Source organism: Rousettus aegyptiacus, unplaced genomic scaffold, assembly GCF_014176215.1.
Source record: "Rousettus aegyptiacus isolate mRouAeg1 unplaced genomic scaffold, mRouAeg1.p scaffold_m13_p_2, whole genome shotgun sequence".
Lineage (NCBI taxonomy): Eukaryota > Metazoa > Chordata > Mammalia > Chiroptera > Pteropodidae > Rousettus > Rousettus aegyptiacus.
In genome coordinates, this window is record NW_023416295.1 from 37,256,606 (window position 1) to 37,283,521 (window position 26,916).

Below are 26,916 nucleotides of genomic sequence, written 5' to 3' on the forward strand. Positions count from 1 at the left end.
CAGTAGAACAGAGGAACTAAAGAAAAAAAAGGCAAAGATAGTATACTAGGAAGTAAGGAGAATGTAAGGCAGGAAAGTTAGGCCTGGACAGGTTTATTGAATTCCTGTTCGTTAGGGTAAAATATTGTGCTAGAAAATTTCAGTTATCTCATTTAATCCCCACAACTTCAGAACGTATCCCATTTTGCAGGTGAGGAAATGACACACAGTGAAGTTAAGCCATGAGCACAAGTTAAGTGTCTTTAGCCATATATTTCATGTCAGGCCTAGGATTCAGACCCAGACGTGGTAGCTTCTCTGGAGGCAGGAGGCAAAGCTCATTAAATGCATTTCAGAATGTTGGTTCATGGCTGGTGAGGACTGCCTCGAAAATGTAATCCTTCTCACTAAGTTGATTCAAATGACCCTGTCGTGCCTGCCTTTAGGAACTTCAATGGGTTTCTTAGTAGAGAACTCTGAAAAACTGAGGCCGGTTTATAACTCCTTACGGGTCTGATTACTGAAGATTGTCTGAAAGATGGGAGACAATTCTTTCATTAGCGTTAGCAGGAGCACAAGAATGAGAAACTTGAATTAGTACAAAGGATAATAATATAGAACCTCCGAGACATTAGGGCATAATGGTTTTTCTTCTTTGGCTACATAAATTGTTCATATAAACAGAATGGAAACTAGTTCCCAAATGGGGAGGAAAGAAAGATTATGTGTGTATGTATATGGTGGCTGTGGCAGTTTGCCTATGCATAAAAGTGGGCAGGGTTTGAAACCCTATATGATTAAGATACTAATTACACCTTAGCTGTTGCCCAAATCCAAATATATGATGTAACTTGGGAACAAGTTACTAGCAGATTATTGCATTATACACATTTCAGCACATCCAAATACCTAACACCTGCATTAAAATATTTTTCAAATTGCAACTTGCAGTTTTTTAAAAAGAATAATGTATTTATTATTTATCTAAAAGTGGAACCATTTCATTACACATAAAGAACTAACTATGGAAAATTATAAATAAGGTAAAAAATCAGCTGAGATTTATATGACAAAATAATAACGTTAAATGTTTGCTGAATAGCATTTAAAATATCTCTTTGTGTGTATTTGGCTCTTACATTTCACAGCCTTTTCAGTAACAAAAGAGAAACTTTGGTTTCCTGTCTGCCTACTCTTTTTGATTAGGGGTTCTCAAGACACCTAATGTTGGATGTTCTATAAATGTTTGTCCATGAATATTTGGCTCAGGATAAGATTAATTCAGGGATGAGACCTTTCCGAATGTATTGCCACTCCTGTGATTTTTCATGCTTGTAAAAGAATAGAAGAGTGAAGGTTTCATGAGAGGTTGGGAAGTAACAATGGCAGTAGGGATACATCAGTGGAGGATGTGTGCAGGCAGAAACCCATTTGCCCAGTCTGGATGATTCTGCACAGACAGAGTCAAAAGAAGCCTTGAGGGCAGCTTCATATCTGACAGTAAAGATGTCTGCAGCCGGAACAGACAGGGATGAATCATGGAGTCAATGGGCTTGGAGTCAGGAAACACAGGTTCAGGAATATCATGCAGCTGTAAAAAGAAAGTGGAAACTCTATATATACTGATATGAAACAATCTTCAATATATAGGTAAATAAGAAAAGTGCAGAATAATGTGTATACTGTAAAAAAAAAAAAAAGAAAAACCTTTTCCTTATATAAGCATAAACCACCCCTGGCTGGATGAATAAATAAGAATTTATAATATTGGTTGCTTTCATGGTGACTAGAGAGCAGAAAGTAGGAGGAAGACTTCTTACTGGATACTCTCTTGTATCTTTTGAATTTTAAACCACAGGAGTGTATTATCTAGTTCAGCAATGACAGACACATTAAATGATTTAAAAAAATGTGTAGATAGGTAAAAATAATGTTGGAGCAGATGGGATAATATTCTACGTGCAATATTTAATTAAAATTTAACATTTAATAGAGATTTAATAAAAAAAACCTGTAACTGAAGTAATTTCTTAACTTCAGACTTTATTTTGTCACAAAGACATATTAGACCTTGGAATATTTTTCTAGAATTAAAAAATTCTAAAAATTTAAGAGATTGAGTCTATATTTTTTAACTATATTTTTCCAACATCAGAAGTAGCTACAGATTTTCAGCAATGAATAAAGACATTAGCATACTTATATTCTTCCTTGTTCCTTTTCTACCAGTTTCTTTAGATATTCCTGAGCTAATTTTATTTTTGTCTAATTTTTCTTAAAAACTTTAAATTTCTGCTATTTTGCTCTATTTTATATATTTTTGCAAGCAACAGTAGGAACAAGGCATAATATAGACAAATTACAGATAAATATAAAATATTGGAAGATATTCAACATGTTGATAATCCTGACTCATGATTTATCAGTAATTTTTCTGTGTGCAATAGTATGTGTAAAGGTTACTTCTAAATTATATATTAATTATTGAAGACACAATTGAGAACAACACGGTGTCTCTCTTAAAATCAGTATTCACCTATACACTAATTAGTATCTTCATGTCTTCAATTTGCCATTTATAAGCAGTAGAAATAATTTGCATTGCTTCGGTATGGAAATGGTGTGTTCTAGTATAGTGAGGCCATGAGGGAGTGGCTCCTGACTTACTATTTTTTAAATTATAGGTTGTTTAATAAGATCTGCCAGGATCAGGTTGAAATGAGTTATTTTTCACATATCAAAATCCAAGTCGAAACATTGGCTTACTTGTTAAGATTAATTAACTAGAGGTAATACTTGCACGTTGGCTCATTAACAGAAGAAAATAGGCCCATTCTAATTACAGAATTTTAGGAGAAAAGTTAGTGATGAATGTAAGCAAACCTCTTATAAATACAACCCTTTTACTGTTATTTTTCTTCCTCCAAGGTGGAGATAATTACCTAGCATGCAATTCTTCTGCAGCTGTTTTCTCTTTTCCATATGACCACTTGCTCCTTCCTAGTGTTACAAATTACAAACTTAATTATTTCTGATCTTGTGTAGTTGACCAGTATTGGATGTCAAAACAATAGTGGAATTGGACACACAGTGGTTCTGTCATAAGTAAATTTGAACTTAGACAAGTTTCTTAGTCTTATGAGCTTTAATTTCATCTGAAAAAATGGTAGAGGCGAACAAGTATGTCTCTAAGTGCCTTCTATTTGTAAAATTTTTATTCCTAACTGAGCTATATAGAAAATACAAGAGTGCCCCCTTGTTTTTTTTCTGGTGTTGAGTTGCATTGCAATACATAGTAATTCCACATTTTTATACCTTACAATATGATCACCCACTAATTCTAGTAATCATCTGTCACTGTGCAAACTTATCACAATTTGTTTGGCTATATTCACCTTCACCTCTTTCATCACCACTTTCCACCCATCCCTTTGGTCTCTGTATCTTTGAGTTTGTTTTTTGTTTTGTTTTGTTTGTTTGTCTTAGATTCCACATATAAATGAAACGATACAGTATTTATCTTTCTCTGAGTTATTTCATTTAGCATAATACCCTCTAGATCCATCCATGTTGTTGCTAATGACAAGATTTCATTCTTTTTTATTGCTGCATAATATTCTATTATATATATATTTAGTAGACATTGTATATATTATATATATTATATATACATATATGCCTCATCTTCTTTATCCATGCATCTATCAATGGACTCAAAACATTCTTGAAACAAGAATATATTAGCTTTCTTTAACTTAAACATTAAGTGGTTTTGCGAACTAAAATAACTATAATTGAGTATCCAGTCTCAGCACAAGGCCATCACTGATTATGTTTCTGGGATCAGCACCACATGCATCTCTGAAGCCCTGTAGTACTTCAGTCTATTGGATGAATGGTTAACCTTTTCAATTTCCACTATGGTGGCCATTTCTGAGTATTTGGAGATAGTAAACTACTAATTTTGGTAAATGATGCAATCTAGTCATCTCATAAAACAATAACCACATACCTTCCCACTTTCTGGTCAGTGCAAATCCTGGAACTTACAGCCAGGGTACCAAACCAACAAGACCAAGTGTTTTCTACCAACTTCTAGTAAATTATGTTGTCATTGCTTACTTTGTTAGCAATAATAAAGAATTTGTCAAGTTTTGATTATGGTTATTAAGTACTATGTCCTATAGTTTGTAAAATCTCTTTATAGGTTGAATGTAAATGTAAGTTTTCAGTGTTGTTTTCACATATATTCTTTATCTTCATAAATATTTAAGTGAGAATGTTGTATTAGGTTTTTCTTGTTAGATGTTATATGTGTAGAAAACTGTGCTAGAATTTTCTAGTCCTATCTTAATCAGAAAATTGAGTGCATGAGTCTTACTTTCTCCTATTAGGTAGAAAATGTCAGACTAAATCATCTTTAAGGCTCCTTAATTTCAAATTACTGTTATTTCTTTAACTTGTGCTCAGAGTTATTGAGCCATCCCTATTTTTCTCAGTAATAATGCTACTCATTCTGAGTTTATCCATACTGGATAGGCACACTACATTCGTAAGATTACTTTAGAGATGGTAGTACATTGATACAATTAGATGTAAACTATTTAAAATGATTGAAAATTACATATAGTTAAGTCATCATTAGAAGAATAGACTCTGAAAGTTCATTCATCGTCTTCTGAGTTTAGCAGCCACAGTTATTGTGTCTTAGATATCAGTTTTGAATTTGAGTTCTTTAATTCAGTGCTTATCATGCGATTGAATATTAGGCCCAACAGGAGTCATGTGTTTGTTTTTTCACCACAAAGCTGTGACAGCTTTTTTTTTGGCAATCAGTACAAAGTGATTTCCAAGTAATGTTTAGTCTGGAAGCTGTTGTTTTCCCCTGCCTGGTGAGTGATGAAATTTGGGCATGTTGCTTCCTGCTGTTGCATTGCTTCCAAACAGCATCGTAATTGTAAATAAAAGAAGGATTAATGAAAATGGTAATATCTGCATCTCATTTTAGGGATTACTTTCTCAAACCCTACTTGGTTCCAGAAGCTTAATTCTTTTTCCTGGTTCTATCCTTTTGTTGACAGAGCAGTAGTATATGGCATAGTAAAAAAAAACATAAGCAGCTTTGAGTCCCCCATAAAACTACCTATTAGTTTTTGGAAAATTATTTTCTCCTTTTGTAAAATTTCCTCAATTTGTAAAATTTTGTAATATACATAATATTTTTGAAAGATGGCATAGCACTTTTGAAAGAGGTTTCTTAGGTTAGACAGGCTGATTTTGAATTTTGGCTCCAACGCTTAAGAGTTATGTGATTTCTCGCTATCTACTTAAGTCTAAGATTCGGTTATTTCAATAGTATAAATGGGGTTACTAGTACTTTGTGGGCTTATTCGGAACATTAAATGAGATAATCCATGTAAAACATTTGACACTGTGCCTGGCACAAATACATACTTATTAACCATTGGAAATTATTATTAACTCTTACTAAATATAATGCAGACCCATGTATAAAGCCCTCAAACTATTATTGTGGAGCATGTAGGAGACTCAGTAAGGTATGCACTTAAGCAGTAGTTGTAGTTAGTCTCTTTTCTTTGTGCATCTTTTATCTAATATGCTCTGAGAAGATACTGCTGATAGACATCTATTCAGGCATTCAGTTATGATGGCGATGACTCATGTCTGGCCTGTTTTGCTTTTCCACTTCACTGTATGCTGCATGATTATCCTCAAATTGATTTGTCCTTTTTATTTCCAACTGCACACCAGGTCACTGTCTAGTGCCAGTATTTCTTAACTGAGAAGTATCCAATTAGTCTTTGTTCTGATGAAAGAGCGTCCTTAAAATTGTATAGCAGGTCTTTTATTTGGGATATTTAACGAGTTCTATGTTTTTTCTAATTGCAAGGGATATATGATACTGATTTCATTATTAGTACAGATCTGAGAAACAGCTATAATACAATAAATAGTGCATTTCCTTTTTTTTTCTAGAAAGTGAATGCAGTTTAAAGAAAAACTTTTCCTTAAATGATAGGTGATTTCAGTTATTTAAAGGAAATATTTTTTCCATGGAATATACATATTAGTAACCAGTAATATAAGTAAATAACTTTACAATGTTGCTTATATATTTCATAGAGTAATAGATTTTTTTCAAAAGAAAATGTGGTATAATATGCTTTGGAAGGAATATTTATCAAAACCAGTTCCTCTTATTGTCATATTAATGTGCTAATTGAAATAAATTTTATTTTTGCTAAGCAAAGAGGATTAAATTTTGCATAGTATACATGTATGATATACACAATACACTATAAAACATGAGGATTTGATTTTTAAAATGTTTCATTATCCATTTTTTCAGTTACCGTAATCACAGAATATTATATGTACTATTACTACAATATACTGTAGCACAGAGATTGATAGTATTTTGAGTAACTGATTAGAGATACAAATAATCAAATTTCTTGATCTATGTACACACATACACATACATACACACTCACATATTTATATATATAAAATTTTCTTTAGCTCATTTTTTTTTTTTTTTTTTTTTTTTTTTTTGGTAAAAGTCCTTATTCATTAATCCAATGAGAGAGGCAAACTTGTTAAGAGAGTTTGCTTGAATTTGGGACTGCCAATCCCAGTTTTATACTTGAGTTATCTCCTTCATCTTCTGCCCTTCAACTAATCCTCTTTCTTTGGGAAGATGTATAAGTTTATGAGATATGGGCAGGTAGAAGAGCATTTTATCATGATGATAGAATTTCTCCCAAACCTTGATTCAGTTGCGTAGTGAGCTAGGTGGTGAGGATTCTTTATACCTAAAGGAGATAGATCTCATCTTAGAAAAAAGTAGTCTTCTATATTATGTTTACCTTAACCCCAAACTAGCCCTGGTTTTTCTAATTCACCCTTACCTGGTAAGAAAAGCCCAGGCTCACCTGAAGTGTGATGACTAGTTAAAAAAAGTAGAGCTGCTGAGTCAATATGGTACATTGTTGCTTGGAGCCAAATTGGCTTAGCTGCTTTACTAGAGATCATTTTAGGGTGCTGCAGTGACAGTGGATTCTTCTCTTGCAAATTCACAGGAATAGATACTCAGAGGCTCTAAAAGGGAGCTGGGAAGAGAATACCCAGACAGACCCAGACCTTTAACTTCCAGACTCATGACTATGAATATTACAACCTATAATACTAAGATCTATCAAAATGTGCTTGCTCATCACAACAGTCCTTCCTGGAGCGGGGACTAAGAAAGGGAAGGGGCAAAGAGAGGATCTTAAGATCCTTTTTGAGATCAGTAAGCCTCTGACATCTTTTTATGTATTCTTTTTTGTTTGGTAACTCTAGAGATTTCCTATCTAAATGCTCTCTTAAAAGTCTAATGGCATATTTGATATCATAGATTTATTATTATGGCTTTAACATATAAAAGTGAGCTTTTAGAGACTTTATTATTAAGATAAATAATTTCATGGAAAAAAGGGAAAAAGAGAGTAGTCCTTTATTCTCTCTTGACAGTGTAGATTTGTTCACCTATTCCCTTACTTCTGATATTATAAAAGTGAGAAGATCCAGCATTGTTCACACTAATCTCATGGTTTCTCTTGTGACCTAGATTCTAGAATAAAATTTATCTTCGGTTTTAGATACAAACAGAGATATCTCTCTGGTCTTGGAATGTATTGCTATTTCTCAGGGCAATGAATCAAAGAAGCTGACTGAAACCTCTAAAATAACTAAATTATCAAGTTGTTGAACCATTAACAAGCATATGCAGTTCATCACTTAAACGATACAAGCCACAATGGGTAAGAGTTTGTCAATGATTTGCTATTGTCCTCATTTTATTTATTTTTAGTGTTATCAAAGTAAGTCAATAGAGACTGCAAAGAGGAGGATATAGGGAAAAAATAAGGAAAAAAAGCTTTATACTTTACTGATTTCGGAGGATAACAACTTGTTATTTATAGAGCTAGAAGGAGGTAGTCAAGCTTCAGCTCTTTATGTTACAGTACCGTGACTATGCTAAGGATATTGTTTAACCAAGGGTCAAGAAGAAAATTTTTAACTGCTTTGAATTAAACATGTATAAAGTCTGTTTTGGTACATTAAAAAGATTCACGTAAGCGCATTGTTCTTAAACTTTAATTTACATATATATATATATCAATCCAAGGCTGTTTAAAATTCAGATTCTCAGGTTCTCTCTTAAGATTTTGATTTCTGGAGTAGGCTCCAGAAGTTGCATTTTAAACTAGCCTCCTATGAGGTTTAGATAGGGGTGGTTGGCACATTTCTCCTCCGATTTCTGTCAGAACTTTGGAACCGTTGAAAATGGTTACTCTTAACTAAATATAAGTAATAACTGTAAAACAGTATCAATTTTGAGCTTGGTACCACCTCCCACCCCCTCACTGTTAAAACTGATGTTGTGACTGCTTTCGTAACTTTGATGGCATCCTTTTTGAGGCATCTTGCTATTGTTGTTTGAGTTAGGGAGTTTGTCTTTGCTGCTTAGAAACAGAAATCAATTTCAGTTATGATTAATTTAGGCAAAAAGAAAACCTGTTCAATATCACTTTTAAGCTCACAGAATTGTTGAGAATCTGAAGGACCAATGTTGGAAAAGGAGTAGGACAGTTGGGGCTGGGGAGACCTGGCAGGAAGAATCGCTTGTAAGTTTGCCCTGCCTGCAAGAAGGGTTTGGGCCATGTCTTGCTGCTGTTGCCCATGCCATTGAGAAGACCACCACTGCAAATATCCCTGTCTCACTTGCTCAAGAGTCAAAGTTTCAGGGAGAGTGTTTACTATTTGTTCTATTTCCCATTCGTGGCTGGTGATAAAGACAGGAGAGAAATCCTAAAAGCAGATTTCTGAAACTGTTTTGAATCCTTACATCAGGCACCAGAGAGTTCCTGATCACTGCAGGCTTTTTTTTTTTTTTATATATATAGTGATGAGAAAGCATAGATATCAATTTTATGATTTATTATTCACTCTGACTAGTTTAGTCAGTGGAAAAAGCATAAGGCCATCTTGTGTTCAGATGCTCAAATTTAATATTCTTTATGACATAATTCAAACATAATATTCCTTCTGTTTTAATATATATATAATTTATGGATGTTCTTTTCATTCTATTCTATATTATATCCATGTTGTTTTGATATCCATATAATGCTTAAATGATTTATTTTCAAAGAAAAGGAATACATCACTAGAGTGAGACATATTTATTCTATTATTTCATATACTTCTTTGGATTTTACTGAATATATTTATCTTAGTTAGAGAAGCATCACCTTATGGTATCTACTAAAAATGTGTGGCCACTTATTTAAAAAATTTTGCTTTTTATTCATTATGTTTAAAAAACGAATCAACTTATGAAATAGGGCACTTAACATAAAGTTTGTTATTCATTTGTTAAACATAAAATCTTTTTAAAAATTTTAAGCCTCGTTAAAATTTTAAAAGAAATATTTCTTGACTTAGACAATATTAGATACATGAAATAATTGAATATTTTTTGGTTAATTAAAAGTTAGAAGTTACTTAAGATCCCCGTTTAACTGTCCTGAAGGGAATTTAGAGTTACCGCATAAGCACATGAGGAGGAAAATGAATCTCATCCAGTTCCTTTAACTCCTTTCTCCTCAACTGATTGTCTTATACCTAAAATCTAGGTATTCGATTTATGACATTATCTTAAGTACCCAGAAAAGACAAATTTATAAGATAGATAGTAAATGAGTGGTTTCCAGGGACTGGGGGTGGGACAGGGATTAACTGTACATGGTTATAAGGGATCATTTGAGGAGAATGAAAATGCACGCAAAATACTTTATGATGATGGTTGCACCACTTGCTAAAGTTACTAAAAATGTTGAATTGTAAACTTGAAACAGGTAAAATTTACTTTATATGAAATATACCTTCATAAAGTTGTTAAAAAAGTAAATGCTGAAAGTAAAATCCTGTTACAGAGAAAGATAAAAAAATCTGTCAGATTTGGGAGAATCTGACAGTGTAGTTCAATATATCAGTCTTGTAAATCACAAACTGTCTTAATTAACAGTTTTATCTTAAGATAATTTGGTCTAATTACATTATTGTATGCTCTAATTTTATACTGGGAATGATTTTCTTTAATTAATTGAAAAATGTTTATGTAAAATTAAAACTACATTAAATGAAAACTGTCTTTCCCACTTCAAATAAACAATGATAAAGATATAGTAATTTGCTAATTGTGAAAGTAGATCAGTTTGAGAAAAACTATAATGGGTATAACTAGGATTCAATATTTAAGTTTTACAAATGAGAGACATTTGATATGTCATGATATACAATGGATTGAATAAATGATCTGGGAGTGTTCCAAATGCGGTACAAATGGCATGTATTTGAAACCTACACTGAGAGGCTATTCTGCGTTGTTGATCATAAATTGGATTGGTTAAGTAATTAAACTGAATTTTTGAAGGTCAAAGGCATAGTTTCCTTGGCATGTTTTACTTGTACAGTTCTGTATGTATTTAATAATAGTACATTCCTGAGCCAAATTCTTAAAGTAATTCAATTACAGTAAATTATACTCAATTAAGAGAGTCATTAATCACTTTTAATCTATCTTTTGCAGGCATAAACTTTGTAATGATTTAGTTTTAGGGAATAATGTACAAATATTTTTAGTCTTAGTTCATGAAATACTAAAATATTGAGTAACTTTTAATCAGACCCACCATAAATTTACTGACTAGAAATATATAGCATCGATTCACTTATTGTAAGACTAAAATTTTTTAATAAGCTAAATATTTGAAATGAATAATTTTTCATTCAGTATTAGAATCTGTATTGCTCGAGAGAAGCCTGTTGCTGTTGCCCTCCTCTCTGTTACTTCTCCATTCATCTCTGGTAGCAAAAATACTTTTTTGTAGAACCGGGAAATTTTTCCCCCTATTCTTATGCTTGCTATATCATCATCATCATTATTATCATTATTTATTGTTGTTATTATTTTGTTTATGCCATTACAGAATATTGATTTCATTTTAGTGTTTTTTTTTCCTGTTCTCCCTCTTTCTCAGGAAAGTTTGAAATAGGTACCAAACACCTCATTTCCTAGGCCTTCAAATGGCTTTCCTTACTTTCTTTAGGGTCAAGGAAGAAGCAATGGCAGGATTGCTCATGTTAATTGTCTTTACTCCTCAGTCTGCCTGGACTAATTTATTCTGCCTTCTAATGCTAAATGTTTGAGAGGAACTAGAGTTTGGTAACATAATAAATTGCATGGCTGCATATATACACATGAAAAGTTATCAGTTCATGATTACTTGCATGGTTTGCTGGGTGTTTATGGGCTTTTCTAGTTTTTTATTCTTTGTTTAGGAATATTTAGACCTCCGGTAGACTTTAAATAAATCTTCATTATGGGCATAGTTATCTCCAATCAAGTGTGTTGGAGGGTAAAATCGTTCAATAAAAAATTAAGAGATCCTTTGTTATATGGCTAGTTAAAAAAGAAAACAATTGAGCTGAAATATAGGAAAATTTTTGAGGTCCAGAAGGAATATTTCAAATCTTTGTTTGAAACATTTTAAATCTGAAAGCCATATTTGCTCAGACATATGAGGGAAACATTGATTATATGGGAAATCTTCAGAATATAGTGTATATAAAGACAGCATAGAAGGCCAAATCTAAAACTAAAGTTCAAATTGAACCTTTTGAAAAACTTGTTTTAAAGATCCTTTCTTTAAGAAACTGTAGAAAAAAGAAATAGAAGAATTAGTAATAGCATAGCAAGGTCAAATTTGAGGACATTGTGATAGTTTATAAGCCCAGGTGAACTTATATAATATGTAGGCAGCCTGGCAAAACTTGAAGAAAGATCTGAGTCTAACATGATGGTTGCAGAAGATATTTGGGGAACCATGAAAGTAGAAGGGATACCAGAAGTAGCTACCTACACTTACTTGGCTCCTTCTTTCTACCAATCACCATCTGCCTCTTCCATCCCTTCCCACTTATTAACTGACCACTGCTAATTCTCTGTCTGGGATCCCAATGCCAGGGCTCTCTTTCTGGCAGCTATTGGGCCTTGGTTTGCTATGAACTGGCCCTGCCAAAATGCACCAGCCACTGGACATCTCCTTACCTAGACTTCACATCTGGCAGGTCTCTTTCTGGCTGGTCTCTTGCTGGCAGGACCAAGGATGCAAGAGTGAGATCTTATTTGCAATTAGGTCCTTGGGGTTCATTCCCCTTTTTCCTTGTTCTTTTTTTTTTTTTTTTTAACCACTTTATCGAGGTATCTTTGGGCAGGGGAAAGCAGGAGCTGGAAAGAGACTTTAGAAAATGGAAAAGGAGGTAAAGACTTTTACGGTAGATCTTAGGAAGCTTTTTAAGAGCAGTCTAATTCAGTAATACAGGAGTTATGCAAGTATGACCATAGGGAAGGAGTCTTCTAAAGGAAGGAGGAGCAAGGCTGAAGCATTTCCTGGGCAGACGATAATGACAGGAATTGGGATGACAGAAATACGAACTAAAAAAATGAATGCGTGGCACACAAAAAGAGGAGGAGGCAATGGGAAGTGTGAGGAGGGTGATTCTGTGACTGATTTTTAGACAGCTAATTATCATTATTGCGGAAGAATCTCCCTCAGAAAGAGAGCAGCAGCTGTATCCAAACAATTGAAAAGGATTGTTTCAAGACCCAGAAAAACCTGAAATCGTGATGCTTTTCTCTTTTTCTTAGATTTTTGTTCATTAAGCTAAGTCTGCGATCTGTCAATGAAACAGTCTGTTATTGCATTAGAAAATTGGTGTGTGATTTGTAAAATACCATAATGTTTATTTGATTCTTGGATTTGATTCTATTTTTATCTTTACTGATATACTAATTATGAACCTGGTATTGCCATTTGTGCCTTGATATCAACCTTTCGTCTATTCTAAAATTTTTTCAGTTAGGTGTTTAGGAAACAACAGGTAAGAGTTCTCCACATTTGACTTAGGTCCAGGATCCATATCTAAAGTGAAAGATTAGTGCCTAGTTTGGTTGGAAGTGTGATGATTTTATTGAAAACCCCCTCAGGTCAAAGCTGCTCCATAAGGAGCTTAAGATCTGATCAGATTCTGGAATGAAAGGCCTCTGGCTTTGACTAAGCTATGAAAGAGGAAGGGAGAGGACTTTGATTTATCTGAATTCATCTACGGGAACAAAGGATTTAGAGTATTGTTTTATTCACAAAGAAAAAAAAGATTTAGTGCCCTAAATGTCAAAGAAAAGAACTGAAAAGATAAACGAACACATCTTGGCCAGCTTTCTCTATTGCCCTTGGATCCCGTTGGTAAGAAGAGTGAGGCTATTATAACAGGTCTCTTCTTTGGAGTTTTTCCTTTGTTTTTGCTTTCTTGAATTATTAAAATGTTAAATAACGTATTAAAGAGTGTACTCCACCATCTCTCAATTTCCTCTCATCGAATACAACAGAGCTCAGTGGCCAATACAAAAACAAGCAAGCAAACATTTACATGTCACAAACCTTTAGAAAATAGGAAACACTATACCCTGCCTTTTCATTATATGGATTAAGCGATGATTTTTAAATCACATCATTGGTTTGTACCTTCTTTCGGAAGAACATTAAGATCTTAGTAAAACTCCCCCATTTGTAACGTAGTCTGCTCAACCTACTCAATCTATTTAGAGCAAGAGAGTAGAGCTAACTCAAAATTCCCCTCTGGCTAAATACACTCTCTCTATATTCCTTTGCTCTGTCACTTAAAATTAAATACTACATAGTTAGCTAAATAATTTTAACAAGATAAAAATTATGCTCTTAAATAGAGATTTAAGTTAAGCATTTAGATTAAGAGTTATCCTTCCTGGTACTGGAGGATGACACCTTTGTAAATGGAAATTTCCTTTATAAATATAAATTCCCTTTACAAAAGAGAAATTAATCTGTTTTTAGAGTTTATCCTTCATAGCCTTCAATTCAAAGTAATCTTTATGCCAAAGAATCTTACTTTGAGGTAGCATATTATGGATAGCAAATATAATTATATATACTTATATGAATATACATATATGTGGTATCATTTGTATGATGCATCTATGCAACCTATGTATAATCAATTCATTTGAATCATAAAGAAAGTAAATTATTGATTGAATATGCTTTTCGAGCTTTATTTCATTTATTTTGGGTAGAGATTTTAAGAAATCTCAAGGTAGGTTTTGTCAAAGCAAAAATTGCACTGGACAAAGATAAACAGGCAAAGACAACATTAATTAAGGCTATTGCAGAGAACAGAGCTAAATGAACTCAACTCCACTGAAACAAAGGGGAGAAGGACTTTTGATCAGTGACGTAAGCTACTGGAAAAGTCCTGGAGGATATTACTGGGGAGATTGATCAGTGGGGTATGTTGAGCCCATTCAGTTATTTCCTGAGTTTGCAAATATTTTTTTCTCTGCTAGTAGGGCATCTGTGTTTGCTGTTGATACCAGAGAAATTAGGCTCCTACCCTCCTAGAGACTGAGAGATAGGAGCATTATCTTCCTTGATGGTTATATTTCAAAAGGATGGCTCCCAGATCCCTGAGAAAGGTATTCCTGGGTTATAAAACTGGCAAGAGGCCTTTAAAAAGATTTAAGTTTCAAATCAGTAGAGAAAGAATTTACAATTACAAGTTTAAAAAAATGCTCTAGCAGAGGCCAAAGGCGTACAGTCAGGAAGAAACCTAAGTTTAGTCAGGCTGAGGGAATTAAGGCTCTCCTGGTGAGTTTATTTGATTAGAATCCTTTGCTTGTAAACCTGAAGTTCCTAATTATAGAGATAATACTTTGATATTGAAGAAGAATATGGATGGCGTTTTGATCTTCAGTAAGTTTTCTTGTGCTAGACTGCAAGATGTAAAACGTAATCAGGTGATAATTAGTGCTAATACAGATAACAGAGGATCACTTTATGTGAGCATGTTTTGTAATGAAAATTTTTTTAGACCACTCCTACAATGAGTTCTTAATGTTTTAATTGATGAGGGTATTTTTTTTTTGCCTTTCTAATTTTTTTGAGAAATTTTTTTCAAGTTTCATCAATCAAATATTTTTATTAGTATCTAGTTTAATTCCTTTCTAATTGTCATTGAAATAAGTAGGTTGCTTTGATGTGAGAACTATTGAATTTCCTTTTATTAACCTAAACAGATAGATTTAGTTAAGACTAAAAGTTCTGAATTCTCCGAGCTTTTCAAACTTCCCAACATCCAGTTTATAGTGCCTTAGTTCTATAATGTTTGTCCTTGCTAGGACAAGAACATGGTATTTTCTCCATTTTTTAATAGACAAGAAATATTTTCAGTCTTTGTCTGATTGTTTTGTTTTGTTCGGTCTTCTCATTATAGCTTTTTCTTTCTCCTCAACTCCACTTTATAACAAAAATTATTTGAAAGATTAATATATCTGAATCTTTCTTGGGAAAAGTGAAATCTCTTGTCTACCTGGTGAATCTTCTCCACAAAATGTAGATAAAGTTTAAACACTTTTATTTTGTAAAAATCATTAAACCAGACTGTGATGTGCATCATAGGCTAAATGCTAAAGAGATTGCAAATGCAAAAAGAAATCCTAGTCTTTTTGCATAACCAAGAAGACATACTCTATTATATACACATTACTTGTCTTTATCTAAAGAAAAAGAAAATGTTGCTTATCTTCTTGACAAGTAGGAAGTTACAACTTTCAGCCTGGTATCTCCACCAAAGTCCCACAGAGACAGGGAGACAAAGAGACAGGGTATCAACCTCCCTGATGTTCACATTTCAAAGGGATGGCTCTGAGGCCCAAAGGAAGACCTTCCTGAGATGCAAAACTGGTAAGAGGATAATTAAGCTTTTAAAAAGATTTACATACATCTCAAAGAGACAAAGAAGCATTTATAATTTCAAGTCTTCTAGAAATGTTGAAGATGACAAGGTGGGCGACTGGAGAAGTTCTCTTTTTCCTTTCACAGTATGAAAATGTTTAAATTTAATTTTTTAGATTTGTGTTCACTCATAAGCTTTGCAATATTCTTTTTGACTCCTCTCCCCAACTTTTAAACATTTAAAAATAAAGCTAAGGTGATATATTTAACCATATTTTAATAGGTATAACAGATAAAACTCCTGAACAAGAGCTTTTTTGACAAAAGGCATCCTCTTTGAATTAATGAGAACACCTTACATTTCACTAGAAATTATTTTTAAAATCTCACAAAATCTGATTCTTTAAAACACAATACAAGAACTTAGGTAGATATCTGGAATCTTGTATTGATTTCAAGTGAATGAGATTTAATAAATAAATAGTAGTTAGAACTTTTTCTTTTGCCATAGGACTCTCTTTACTCTCTTTATTCTAGCTATACCCAAAATTTCAGAGGTAGAATTTCAAAGCCTCACTTTTATTTATGAAATGGGAAAATTCTAATGGGCATATTTTTTCCCAAACAGAATCATGTGTAGATGCCATAGATTTATTCTTTCGTTCATTCAAAAATTATTTATTGAAGGTCTACTGTATATAAATCACTCTTCTGGGACTGGAAAAAGATTTAGTGAACAAAAAGACTAGATGTTTAAAGGTGCTAATGTTTATCATGATCTTAGAATTTTCAGAGTGTCAGGAAGAAAATAATATTTGCATTTATATAATGTATTGGAAAGAAATATGCATTCCTTAAGAAAAATGTTAATAGATATTCATACATTTCCATATTTTAAGATACTTCTCTTTGCAAGTTTTCCACATATATCTCCCCGAGGTGATCATTTGCCGTGTTGCTGAGGCATAGATCTGAATTTAAGGTGCTGCAAAACAGCAGAGCTGGAACAAGTAAATTATCTCTTAAGTGAAGTTAGCTAACCGCTGGGAAACACATCACAATTTGACTCTGTAATTCTCTACTTATTTTTAAGTATGTAAGAAATAATTCTTGTGAAGTTATTTAGTTTTTGAATTTTGGAGTAAATTTATATATACTGTTTACACATTTAAGAGAGTTTTAGAATATATCATTTTGTAAACTGAGATTTTTAAAATGCTTTTTGTGAATCATTGCTTCCTTTTTACTTTCACTTAGCATTTTGTAAAGCCTTTTTGAAATTTAAATGCTGGGAGTGCAAGAATAAGATTACCCATCGAAGGGTTTTGAATTTGTTTGTGAGTCATAGCTGTAAGAAGTAGGGAGTAACAATGGTACTGGGGATACTAACAGAATAAAGGGATCCAAAAGAGAAGATCTAACAGAAGGAACAGGAATCATTTGGCCTCTTGTCAACCATCCTGTTCAAAGAAAGATGATCCACCTACAGATAAAAGAATTGGAACTTCTTTTTCTTTTGTTTCTTATTGACGTTAACAAAGGAGATCATTTCTCATATAGATAAAATATACAGGATTTTATCATTCTGAAAAAAAAGCTATATAACTTTAAAATGGTTTTATTCCGTTCAATAAGTTGTTGAAGTTTACATAAGAAAAGAAAGATTGAATTACTTATTAAAATATTGGTCGTAAAAGAGTTCAGAGTAGGCTTCCCCAAGATGTGCTACGTTGGCATGAGGATTATTTCTCTTGTGGGCTCAAGAGAAACTTTTAAAGAATTTCCCTTAGAGAATTTAAATGGGAGGCCTTGTCCATAGTAAGTTATTACTAGAAATAAACTTTTATGACCTATCTAAACAATAGGGAAACCATCTAATTACTGAATATCTACTCTTATCATCCTGTGAATTTCTCTCCTCTCTTCTGGATCCCCAGACCCCTATCTCGTTCCTTGTCTCAAGATGCATGTACACCTCATTTTTCCTGGATGTCTTGAAACCTCTTACATATGTGGGGTTCCTGTACATACACAAATTTGCTTTTCTCTGGTTAAATTGAACAACCAAAATGACTCCATCTTAGGTATAAGACTCCATCTTAAGCACAGGCCAGTTCCCGGAAAAGCTGCAGATAGCAAGACGATCACCCCACCCTAGACTCAGCCAATCAGAGCAACTGTGGAAAGTAACTCTCCAAATTCCCCGCCTTGTTCCTTGGCGCCATCACCCAGCCAATCCTGCTAAGTGACAAGCTCGTTGTACCAATCCTGTAACGCCAAGACATCGCTCCCCATGCTTACGATTTTTCCCTTCAAATACCCCTGAAGCCCCATGTTCGGGACCACCTCCTACTCACTGCTGCGTTGGTGTGTGGAGTGCGGTCCAGACTCGAGTCTGAAATAAACTCCCTCTTGCTCTTGCATCGGTGTCGGCTTCTTGGTGGTTCGTGGAGATACGAGTCAGGGCATAACAAAATTTGCTTTTCTCTGATTTCTCTGTCTCAAGTTAATTTGATTATTAGACCAGTCGAAAAGATCTTTATAGGGTAGAGGAAAATTCTTCCTTCTTCTCAACAATTGTCACTCTTTGGTTTCAGATCCTTCAATTATTTTTCACTGCTTTTATAATAAAGTCTAATGTCCTCACTGCTGTTATAATAAGGTCTAATGTCCTCAATGTGGAATGAAAAGCCTTCCTTGGGGTAGCCCGTCACAGTGTCTCTAGACCTATGTTTCCCAATTTACAATTCTCACCCTCTACCTGGCAGACTTACTGAACTTTCTGCAGTTCTCTATGTCCCACTGTTTTAGGCCACTGTGATTTTGCTTATTCTTTCCCTCTCCTGCCTTCTTGGGAGTGAGCCAGACAGGAAGAGTTTCCTGAGTGCAGAAAAGTAGTTCAAACAAATGTTTCTCAGACATTTTTACTTTACTGTGCTTCAGACTCTTCTAGCAAGCTAGCTTGCTAAACAGATTCCTAGGCTTCCAGCCGTTACTGTTGAAGGTGATCTAAACGTATTGTTGCCCCGGTGGTGCTAAGGGGGCCTTGGTTTTTTTGCTGATGCAGTAAAGAATTACATATCAGCGAAATGTAGGAAAAGTAAAATTTATTAAAGTGTGTTTCAAGAGAGAGACAGGCTATGCCAGACATGGCTGCAGAGCCTTAGAAATGGGGATGTCTGCATTATATTTGGGCCATGATGGGAGGTTACAAGGGTGGTGCTAGATGATGGGCGTGTGAGGTCATTTTGGTTGACAGTTGGCTTTTAGATAACCCTTTGTCTACTGTTCATGTGGCTACCTAAAATTCAGGCTGTTATAATTAGATTCATGAACTTCTAGGTGTGTGTATGATATTATAATGCTGGTATAATGAGGCCAAGATCAAGGAAGGACAGTATGTATAGTAACTGTGCAAGCATTTGTGGCTGGACTAAACCAGCAGTTGTTTCTGTGCTTTTTACTTCCTTGTAATAGTAATTTTTAACTGTAAAATGGGTATATCACGGAAGTCCTAAGGGAGGTCTCTGGGTTGGGCCTTCATTTCCCCATCACTCATGTCTACCTAACTGCCTAACACAGAGAATTTTAGATTCAGCAAGCCTGGGAGACAAATCCTAGGAACCCACATTTTAAGAAATGTTCTAGAGGAATAGATACAGATGATTCATGGTCAAAGTTGAGAAACCCTCTCTTAAAGGATGAGTAGCTCTTGGCTAGGCAAGAAGTTGGCTAGAGAACTGAATAAGATGGATTTCACTTGAGCAAAGGCATAAAGGCAGTAGTGTGCTAGAGCCAGCTCATAGTGGCTTGCAAGAGTTGCTTGTTAAATTTTTAGGAATTTTGTGAGCTGCTTGTTAAACACAGCTATTATTAAAATTAGATTATATCAACTTGCAATTAAATAAATTTTATTAAAAGCAAAGGCAATAAATATTGAAAACTCATTACTTCTTAATTATTTCATTATATTTTACTATTATCTATTGTCAATGTAAGAAATGTCTGAACCTGTAGAGAATATTAATGAGTTTATTCGAGGGAAACGGACAACAATTTCTGGGAACGAAATCTCAACGGATTAAGAAAATGCTCCAGAGATTGGAAGTTTTGCAACTTATTTTATTTGTTAGAATCAAAGGAAGAGACGTTAAGGAGGGATCATTGGTGGTAGATTATGGGGGTGGGAGAAAGCAAAGTGGGGAAATCTCTGAGATTGAATAAAAAGTAAAAGAGAGAGACACATATTCTTTTACAGTGGTAGGTACAGGATAGTGAATAATTAACATTTATAGCACATATGCATGGTACAAGGTAACTGTGAGGGATTCTGTGGTCTCCTGCTCTAGTGTGGTGGGCCGTATCGCGGGGGGCACAGAAAAGAAGGGATTACTCTGACATTCCAAGGATATGTTATTTTAGATGCAAAAAGACAATAAACAGTCTTACTTAAGATAAAGACTGACCTTTGTCAAGAAAGGTGCAGGCCTACGATGTGACTACCTGCCATGACCTGCTTTTAGTTAGGAATTTTTATGATCAGACCATCCTATGTAGTTAATTTCAGTCTCTGAGTTTGTAAGGTCCACCATGCTAGCCTCCCCTGAGCTTGTCAGGTTTAGTATGTGGCCTTTTTTTTTTTTTTTTTTTCCATACGTACTATGCTCTTAAACGTATCTATGCTCTTAAGGCTATGTTTATTGTGCCTGTGTGGTGGAACTGCTATATAATTATGTGCCACTGTGCATCCCTTCCCATCTCCATGTTCAGTGATGCTATGTTAATAACTTAAAATTGGTCATGGTAGGAGTATTTGGAACATAGAAATTTTAAAATGTTAAAATGTAGACTCCAATTATATCCCCTTTCAGGGGATACTTCTGGAAGTAGCTAAATATGATGAGACTTAAGAAATAGGTATTAGCCATGTCATGGAGTGCTTTGTGACCAAGTTTTGTTAAGCATAGACTTTATTCTAGTGATGATGAGAAATGATTATGGCAGTTAAGGCTATAAAGTGCTACGATTAGAATTATGTTTAGAAAGGTGGTACTGTGAAGGATAATTTTGAAGCTGATGAAACTTAAGACCAGAGGACCATTTAGGAAGCCATATTCTATGATAATGAGGTAGATTATAGTAGTAGAGGTATAGATGGAAAAGAGCAGACTAATTGGGGGAAATATTTAGAAGTTAAATTTGACAGTGTTAAGAAAGGCGATGAGAGAGAGGAGGGGTCGTGTGTAATTCATATTTCTAACCTAGATGACTGAGTGGGTGGTGATGCAAGCCAATGAGATGGAGAATAAGAGTAAGAGCAAGTTTAGAAGAAGAAAATAATGTACATAATAGAGATTTGTTGTTGTACATATATATCTTTTTTATAATGCTTCTCAAAGTTTTTCATGTTATGACGCCAATAGAGAATAATAATGTGGCATATAAGATAAAAGGAAGAGGCTGCCCAAGGTCAAAGACAACTAATTTCTGGATTTCTAGTCATTTCAGCTCATGCTCCACTTGCCTCGAAGTCTGGGGAGATCAATATCATGGCCTACATGTTACTTGTTGGAGGCATAGCATTTCAGAAACTTTCATATTCTATTCACTATCCTCTTCTATCTATGAATTCATAAGAGATGTTAAGGGAAGAGGGGTGAAGATATTACATAATATTACACATTACATAATTTATTACATATTATATAATATAATGCATTCAGAGCTCAGTTAGGCAACACATTTAATGTTCATGTGACTTATTGGAAGGTAGAAGAGTTGAGAATGAGACAAATAAAATTTTAGAGCTTAGGATTTTCTCTTCAAAGAAGAGAAATAGCGATCACTCTGATTGTGGGCTGTGTCATTACTACTGTAGTCTAGTGTTTCTTTATTATCACTGAAAAGAAGAGGTAGGAAACTGTAATTGAGAATTGAGTTCCTTAAGTCTAATTGGACGCACCAAAGAAGCAAGTTAATGTCTTTTTTCCCCCAGATGATCTTAACTGGCAATGGTAGTAAAAAGAAATTAAATATTTTTAGTATAAATTGTGAGAGAAGCCTGCCCTAGTCATGGCCTATAGCCAGAAGACTAACAATAAGGAATACCTAAATTTCTATTTCTTTTTCAAGCTTGATAAAGTTGTTATTTTTATTTATTACAAAGTACTGTAGCGTATAATTTTATTTTCTTTTTTAGACCCATATTCAGTTAAATCTGTTTATTTTGGAACTAGCTAACATTTTTTTATACTAAAAATGAAGAGGTATCATCTCTAAAATATTATTCTGTACTTATAGTAATGAGATAAACTATATGATAAAATCAGGATTGTCCTTAAAAATCCAGGTTGTATAGAAATGGTATCCACGTGGCTATATATTGAACATATTATGTAGAGATTAAAAACCATTTTGTCCTTTAGGAGCTCACAGTCAGAAAGCAGAGTCTAGAGGAGAAAACAAGCACACAGTACAATTCTGGTAGTCACAGTCTGAAGGAGACATATTTCACTGAGTCTGGAAGAAAAGGGAGATGGAAGGGCCCGGGAAGAAGTGTGAGTTGTAACTGAGTATTCCAGACACATGAGGGCATCAGAGAACACTGCTCCTGTGAAATTTCAAGTGGTACTGTATTATTAGGCTTTATTCTGAGATGATGGGAAATGAGGTTGGATAGGCAAGCAAGGACCACAGCATGAAAGGCATGAGAAATTGCTGAAACATTTTGATTTTATTCTGAAAGCGATTGAGAGCCATTGGTGGATTTTGTAAGGGGACCAATATGAATAATTTTGAATTTTAGAAAGATTACTTTCTGGCATGAGAGTGGAAAACAGAGAGGAGCAGGGCTGACAGAGGAAGCAGAGAGTAAGACCAGGTAAGAAACTTGATCCAAGTGAAAAGTACTGTAAATCTGAATTAAAGTAGTGGTCATGTAGATACTGAAGAAGGGCCAGATTCAGACCTGTTCAGGAAGGGGAATTTAGGGACTGATTGTGGTGAAGGAATGAGAGGAAAGAAGAAATTGAGATTCATTTGGTCTAACCTATTGGGTACATGACAGGAACAGTGAGAAGAGAACATTTATGAGAAAAAATACGTATATAACTTGTAGTGACAAAGTTGTTACCTCTGCATGTAATTTTATTTTTGTTGCTACAATTTCTGGCAGTAGAAATGACCAAATAAAAAGTAAGTTAACATAATGAGGTGTTCAATCAGTTAGACCAATTTAGTTATATAAAGAATACATGTTCAAATAAACCAACATACCAGAATGGGTAGGTTTTAGTTAACATAATGCAATTGGGAGAAATAAAACTATTTTCACTTGTAATTTTGAAATCTATATGCACTTTGGTCTTTTAGTATTTGTGATGCATTGGACAGCTTTTGGCCATTGATGGTGATTACTAAGGAATTAAATAAATCTCAACATTACTGTGAAAAGTTTGGATATTTAGTTAAAAAATTGAGAAAACATGTAAATCATTATAGATATACTGTGTCTATAATGCATAACCTAATATATTAGGCCTGTGGAACATTTCTTCTATTTGTGATCTCATTTAAAATATGCACATGGAAGTTATTGGAGTAAACCCATTGTTCATAGTAGGAACCAATCAATGAGGAATAAAAGCAACTTTTTTTGTTGTTTCTAATCATTGCGTATCCTTCTTAATGGGTCTTTTAAAATATTATGAATATGAAAGAGTAAATACTCTTTTCCTAAAATGATCACTTTTACTTTTAATTTTGGACCTAAACATTTTTTAAATTAACATTGATTTAGAAATTAGGATATTCTTTATTAATTTTGAGAAAGTGTCAGAACTTTTATATTTTAAAAATTAGTTATAATTGTCTAAGTCAATGCAAAAACATAAGGAAAATTAACAAGAAAAGTTATGCTAAAAACTTACACAGGAGCTGTGAAAACCTGAAGTTTAATGATATTTTAGTGTGTTCTTATAACAAACCAGCACAGAATGCCTTTAAAGCAATGGAATGTTGGTACGAAGTAATTACTGAGAAGCTAGTTGAGGTGTTAAGTTTAATGTATTGTGGTCTTCTCTATCTGTTGCAATTTGCCTCCATGGTAACCGTTGCTACTTCTCCAGCCTGATTACCTACCATTCAGCTCTCAGCATTTTCTTTTAATGAAAGATACTCTTTTATTGGTTGCAATTTCATTTACCCATTTAGCTGGATTTTTTAAAATAATAACTGAACACTTAATTATATAAATTATTGCTCTTCAGAGTATTGATCTACAGAGAAATTCAGGTTTAGACTTAAGTTTCTGCCCCCTTTCACTTTTTTTACTTTACTGGAATATTAGTTTATTTATTTAATTAAAAAAATTCATATTGCTTCTAGGCCTTTTGGGTAAGGCCAAGTGTAAAAAAAAATAGCTTTGAACATTTTAGAGAAAACAGCTACCTAAGGGTCATGTCATAGACATTATGAGTCACTGATTCCAAACTTTGCCTTCAGAAAGCAGAGAGGGAAAAGGGCCATGAAGAATATTACATTAATTTTTCATATAAATAAGCTCGATGTTTTTCTCCTTTAATATTACTAAAGTATTTTTAAAATTAATTTATAATTTTCTCATACTTTTCTAGATATTAAAAAATAATTAGCATGCCTTCTTCTGTGAGAAGAACCTGGACTTTAGAGGCAGATAGATGGTGGCGGGCAGTGGGGTGGGTGGTGGTGGTGGATATGAATCTTGCCTTTGCCAGACTCTGATTAAGTTGCGCAACCTCTCTGTTCTTCATTTTCCTCCTCTGCACTGTTTTGGATGTTCAATCAAATAATGTGTGACAGTTTGTAGCACAAAGCAAGAACCAAGTACATGTTACATAAAATGTAGCTTTATTTTTGTTCAAAGGACAGGGAGCAAATTTATATCCAGAGGTCTTCAAAAATCATGTATTATATTGCATTTTACATTTTTACTTAATTTTGTATACAACCAAATAATTTGAAATCATTTATGAACACATTACAATAATGACAAATATTTAAAAGTTTTTAACTAGAGTTTAAGTCATACTTTCAAGGTCTTACATGTTTTTCAGAAAGAGTATTCTGTGACACAGCTCAACAGAAAATAAAATTGATGCATGCAATATTCAATTCTGAAAAAAATTTTTCTTAGAAGATATAAAATCATGTATTTGAGTATTTTTATTACCATTACTAAAAGTAAAATGTGCTATATGATGCAAAAACGAATTGAGAATGCTCATTGCCAATGCTTGTATGATCGAAAGAGAAATGACATTTAAATCTAGATTAATGTGAAGGGAATTTCAATTCTGTACAAGTCAAGAAGAAAAGTGTTTTACACCGGCTGAAAAACTCCAGACAGGAAATTTAAAAAGATTCTATTTTTTTTTTTCACAGTAATTGAATGGCCATGTAATTTCAGTTTTACCTTATAACTAACTGCATAAGTGAACCTTGGTTATGAGATGGAGAAAATGGAACTTATTTAAGCTTCATTTTTTCTATTTTCTCCTTATCCAGACAATAATATACATATTTTTTTATGTTGCTGTGGAGGAAAATACAATATTAAATTTTTTGCATATTAAAATTTAATCTTTATTCAATGCATTAGTATACAATACTTATATCTAATTATGCTAATTTAATTAAAATAGAAAACTTTTTATGTATACTATATAATAAAATTTTTGAAGGAGTTAGAAAGTAGAGGAGAAAAACCCATTAATGTTTGTTAGTGAAAAGTAGTCTAGGTAAGTGAAAAGAGGAAATAAATATATTGACATCTGCTCTTTCATATCCTAGAGTGATTAAGGTACCCATACTACACTCTTGGTCTTCTTGACAAAAATTCATCTCCTTCAGTTTTTTTCTATTTTAAACGGAAACACCATTCATTTGTTTGCTTAAACCTGAAATCTGTAAGTCATCTTTAATCTCTTTCCCTCACCTCTCATACTGCATCAGTCAAGTTGTTGATTATACATAGACTTTCCTAATCCTATCCACTTCTCTCATTTCTATTGCCACTGCCATAGTTCGATTCTACATTTTTGCTATTATGAACAATGCTATTATCAACATTCATGTACACATTTTTGCATGGACATTGATTTCATTCCTTTTAGTTATATACTTAAGGGTAGAATTGCTTTGTCATATGGTAAGTCTGTGTTGGGCATTTTAAAGAACTGTTAAACAGTTTTCTAAAGAGATTTTATATTTCTACCAGCAATGAATGAGGATTCCCATTTCTCCATATTATCACCAACACTTGTTACTGTCTTTCTGATTATAGTTATCCTTAAAGATGTGCAGTGGTATCTCTTTGTGATGTTACTTTTGTTTCTCTAATAATTAATGATGATGAGCATCTTTTCATGTGCTTATCGGACACCTGTTTATTTGTCTATTTAGGTCTTAATTCTTAAATATAAACATTCAATCAAGGTATAGAGAAAAACCTAATCCACAAGAATTGAGATAAACATAAAAAAATGACTGTAGGAAAAGAGTAATAATTCAGGGGAAAGAAATAAACAAAGAAAACTCACTCTGATAAGCAGCCTCAGAGATACGTGAGATCTCCTGCAGTCACAAAAGAGGATGCTCTGGAAAAGAAAGTTTGAGCAACAAAGACTTTCTAGTTGTGTAGTCCTAAATCTCTTAGATATACCTTTTTTTTTTTTTTTTTCTAACGATTCATCTGTCGAGGGGTACTTAAGTTGTTTCCATTTCTTGGCTATTATAAATAATGCTGCAATGACCATGGGAGTGCAAATATCTTTTTGAGTTAGCAATTTTGTTTCCTTTGGATATATACCCAGAAGTGGAATTGCTGGATTGTGTGATAATTCCGTTTTTAATGTTTTGGGAATCTCCATATTGTTTTCTCGGTGGCTGTACCAGGGCACATTCCCACCAACAGTGCACAAAGGTTCTCATATTCTCTACATTCTTGCCCACACTTCTTTCCTTCTTCTTTCTACTCTTTCTCCAGATTGTCTACTTGCAT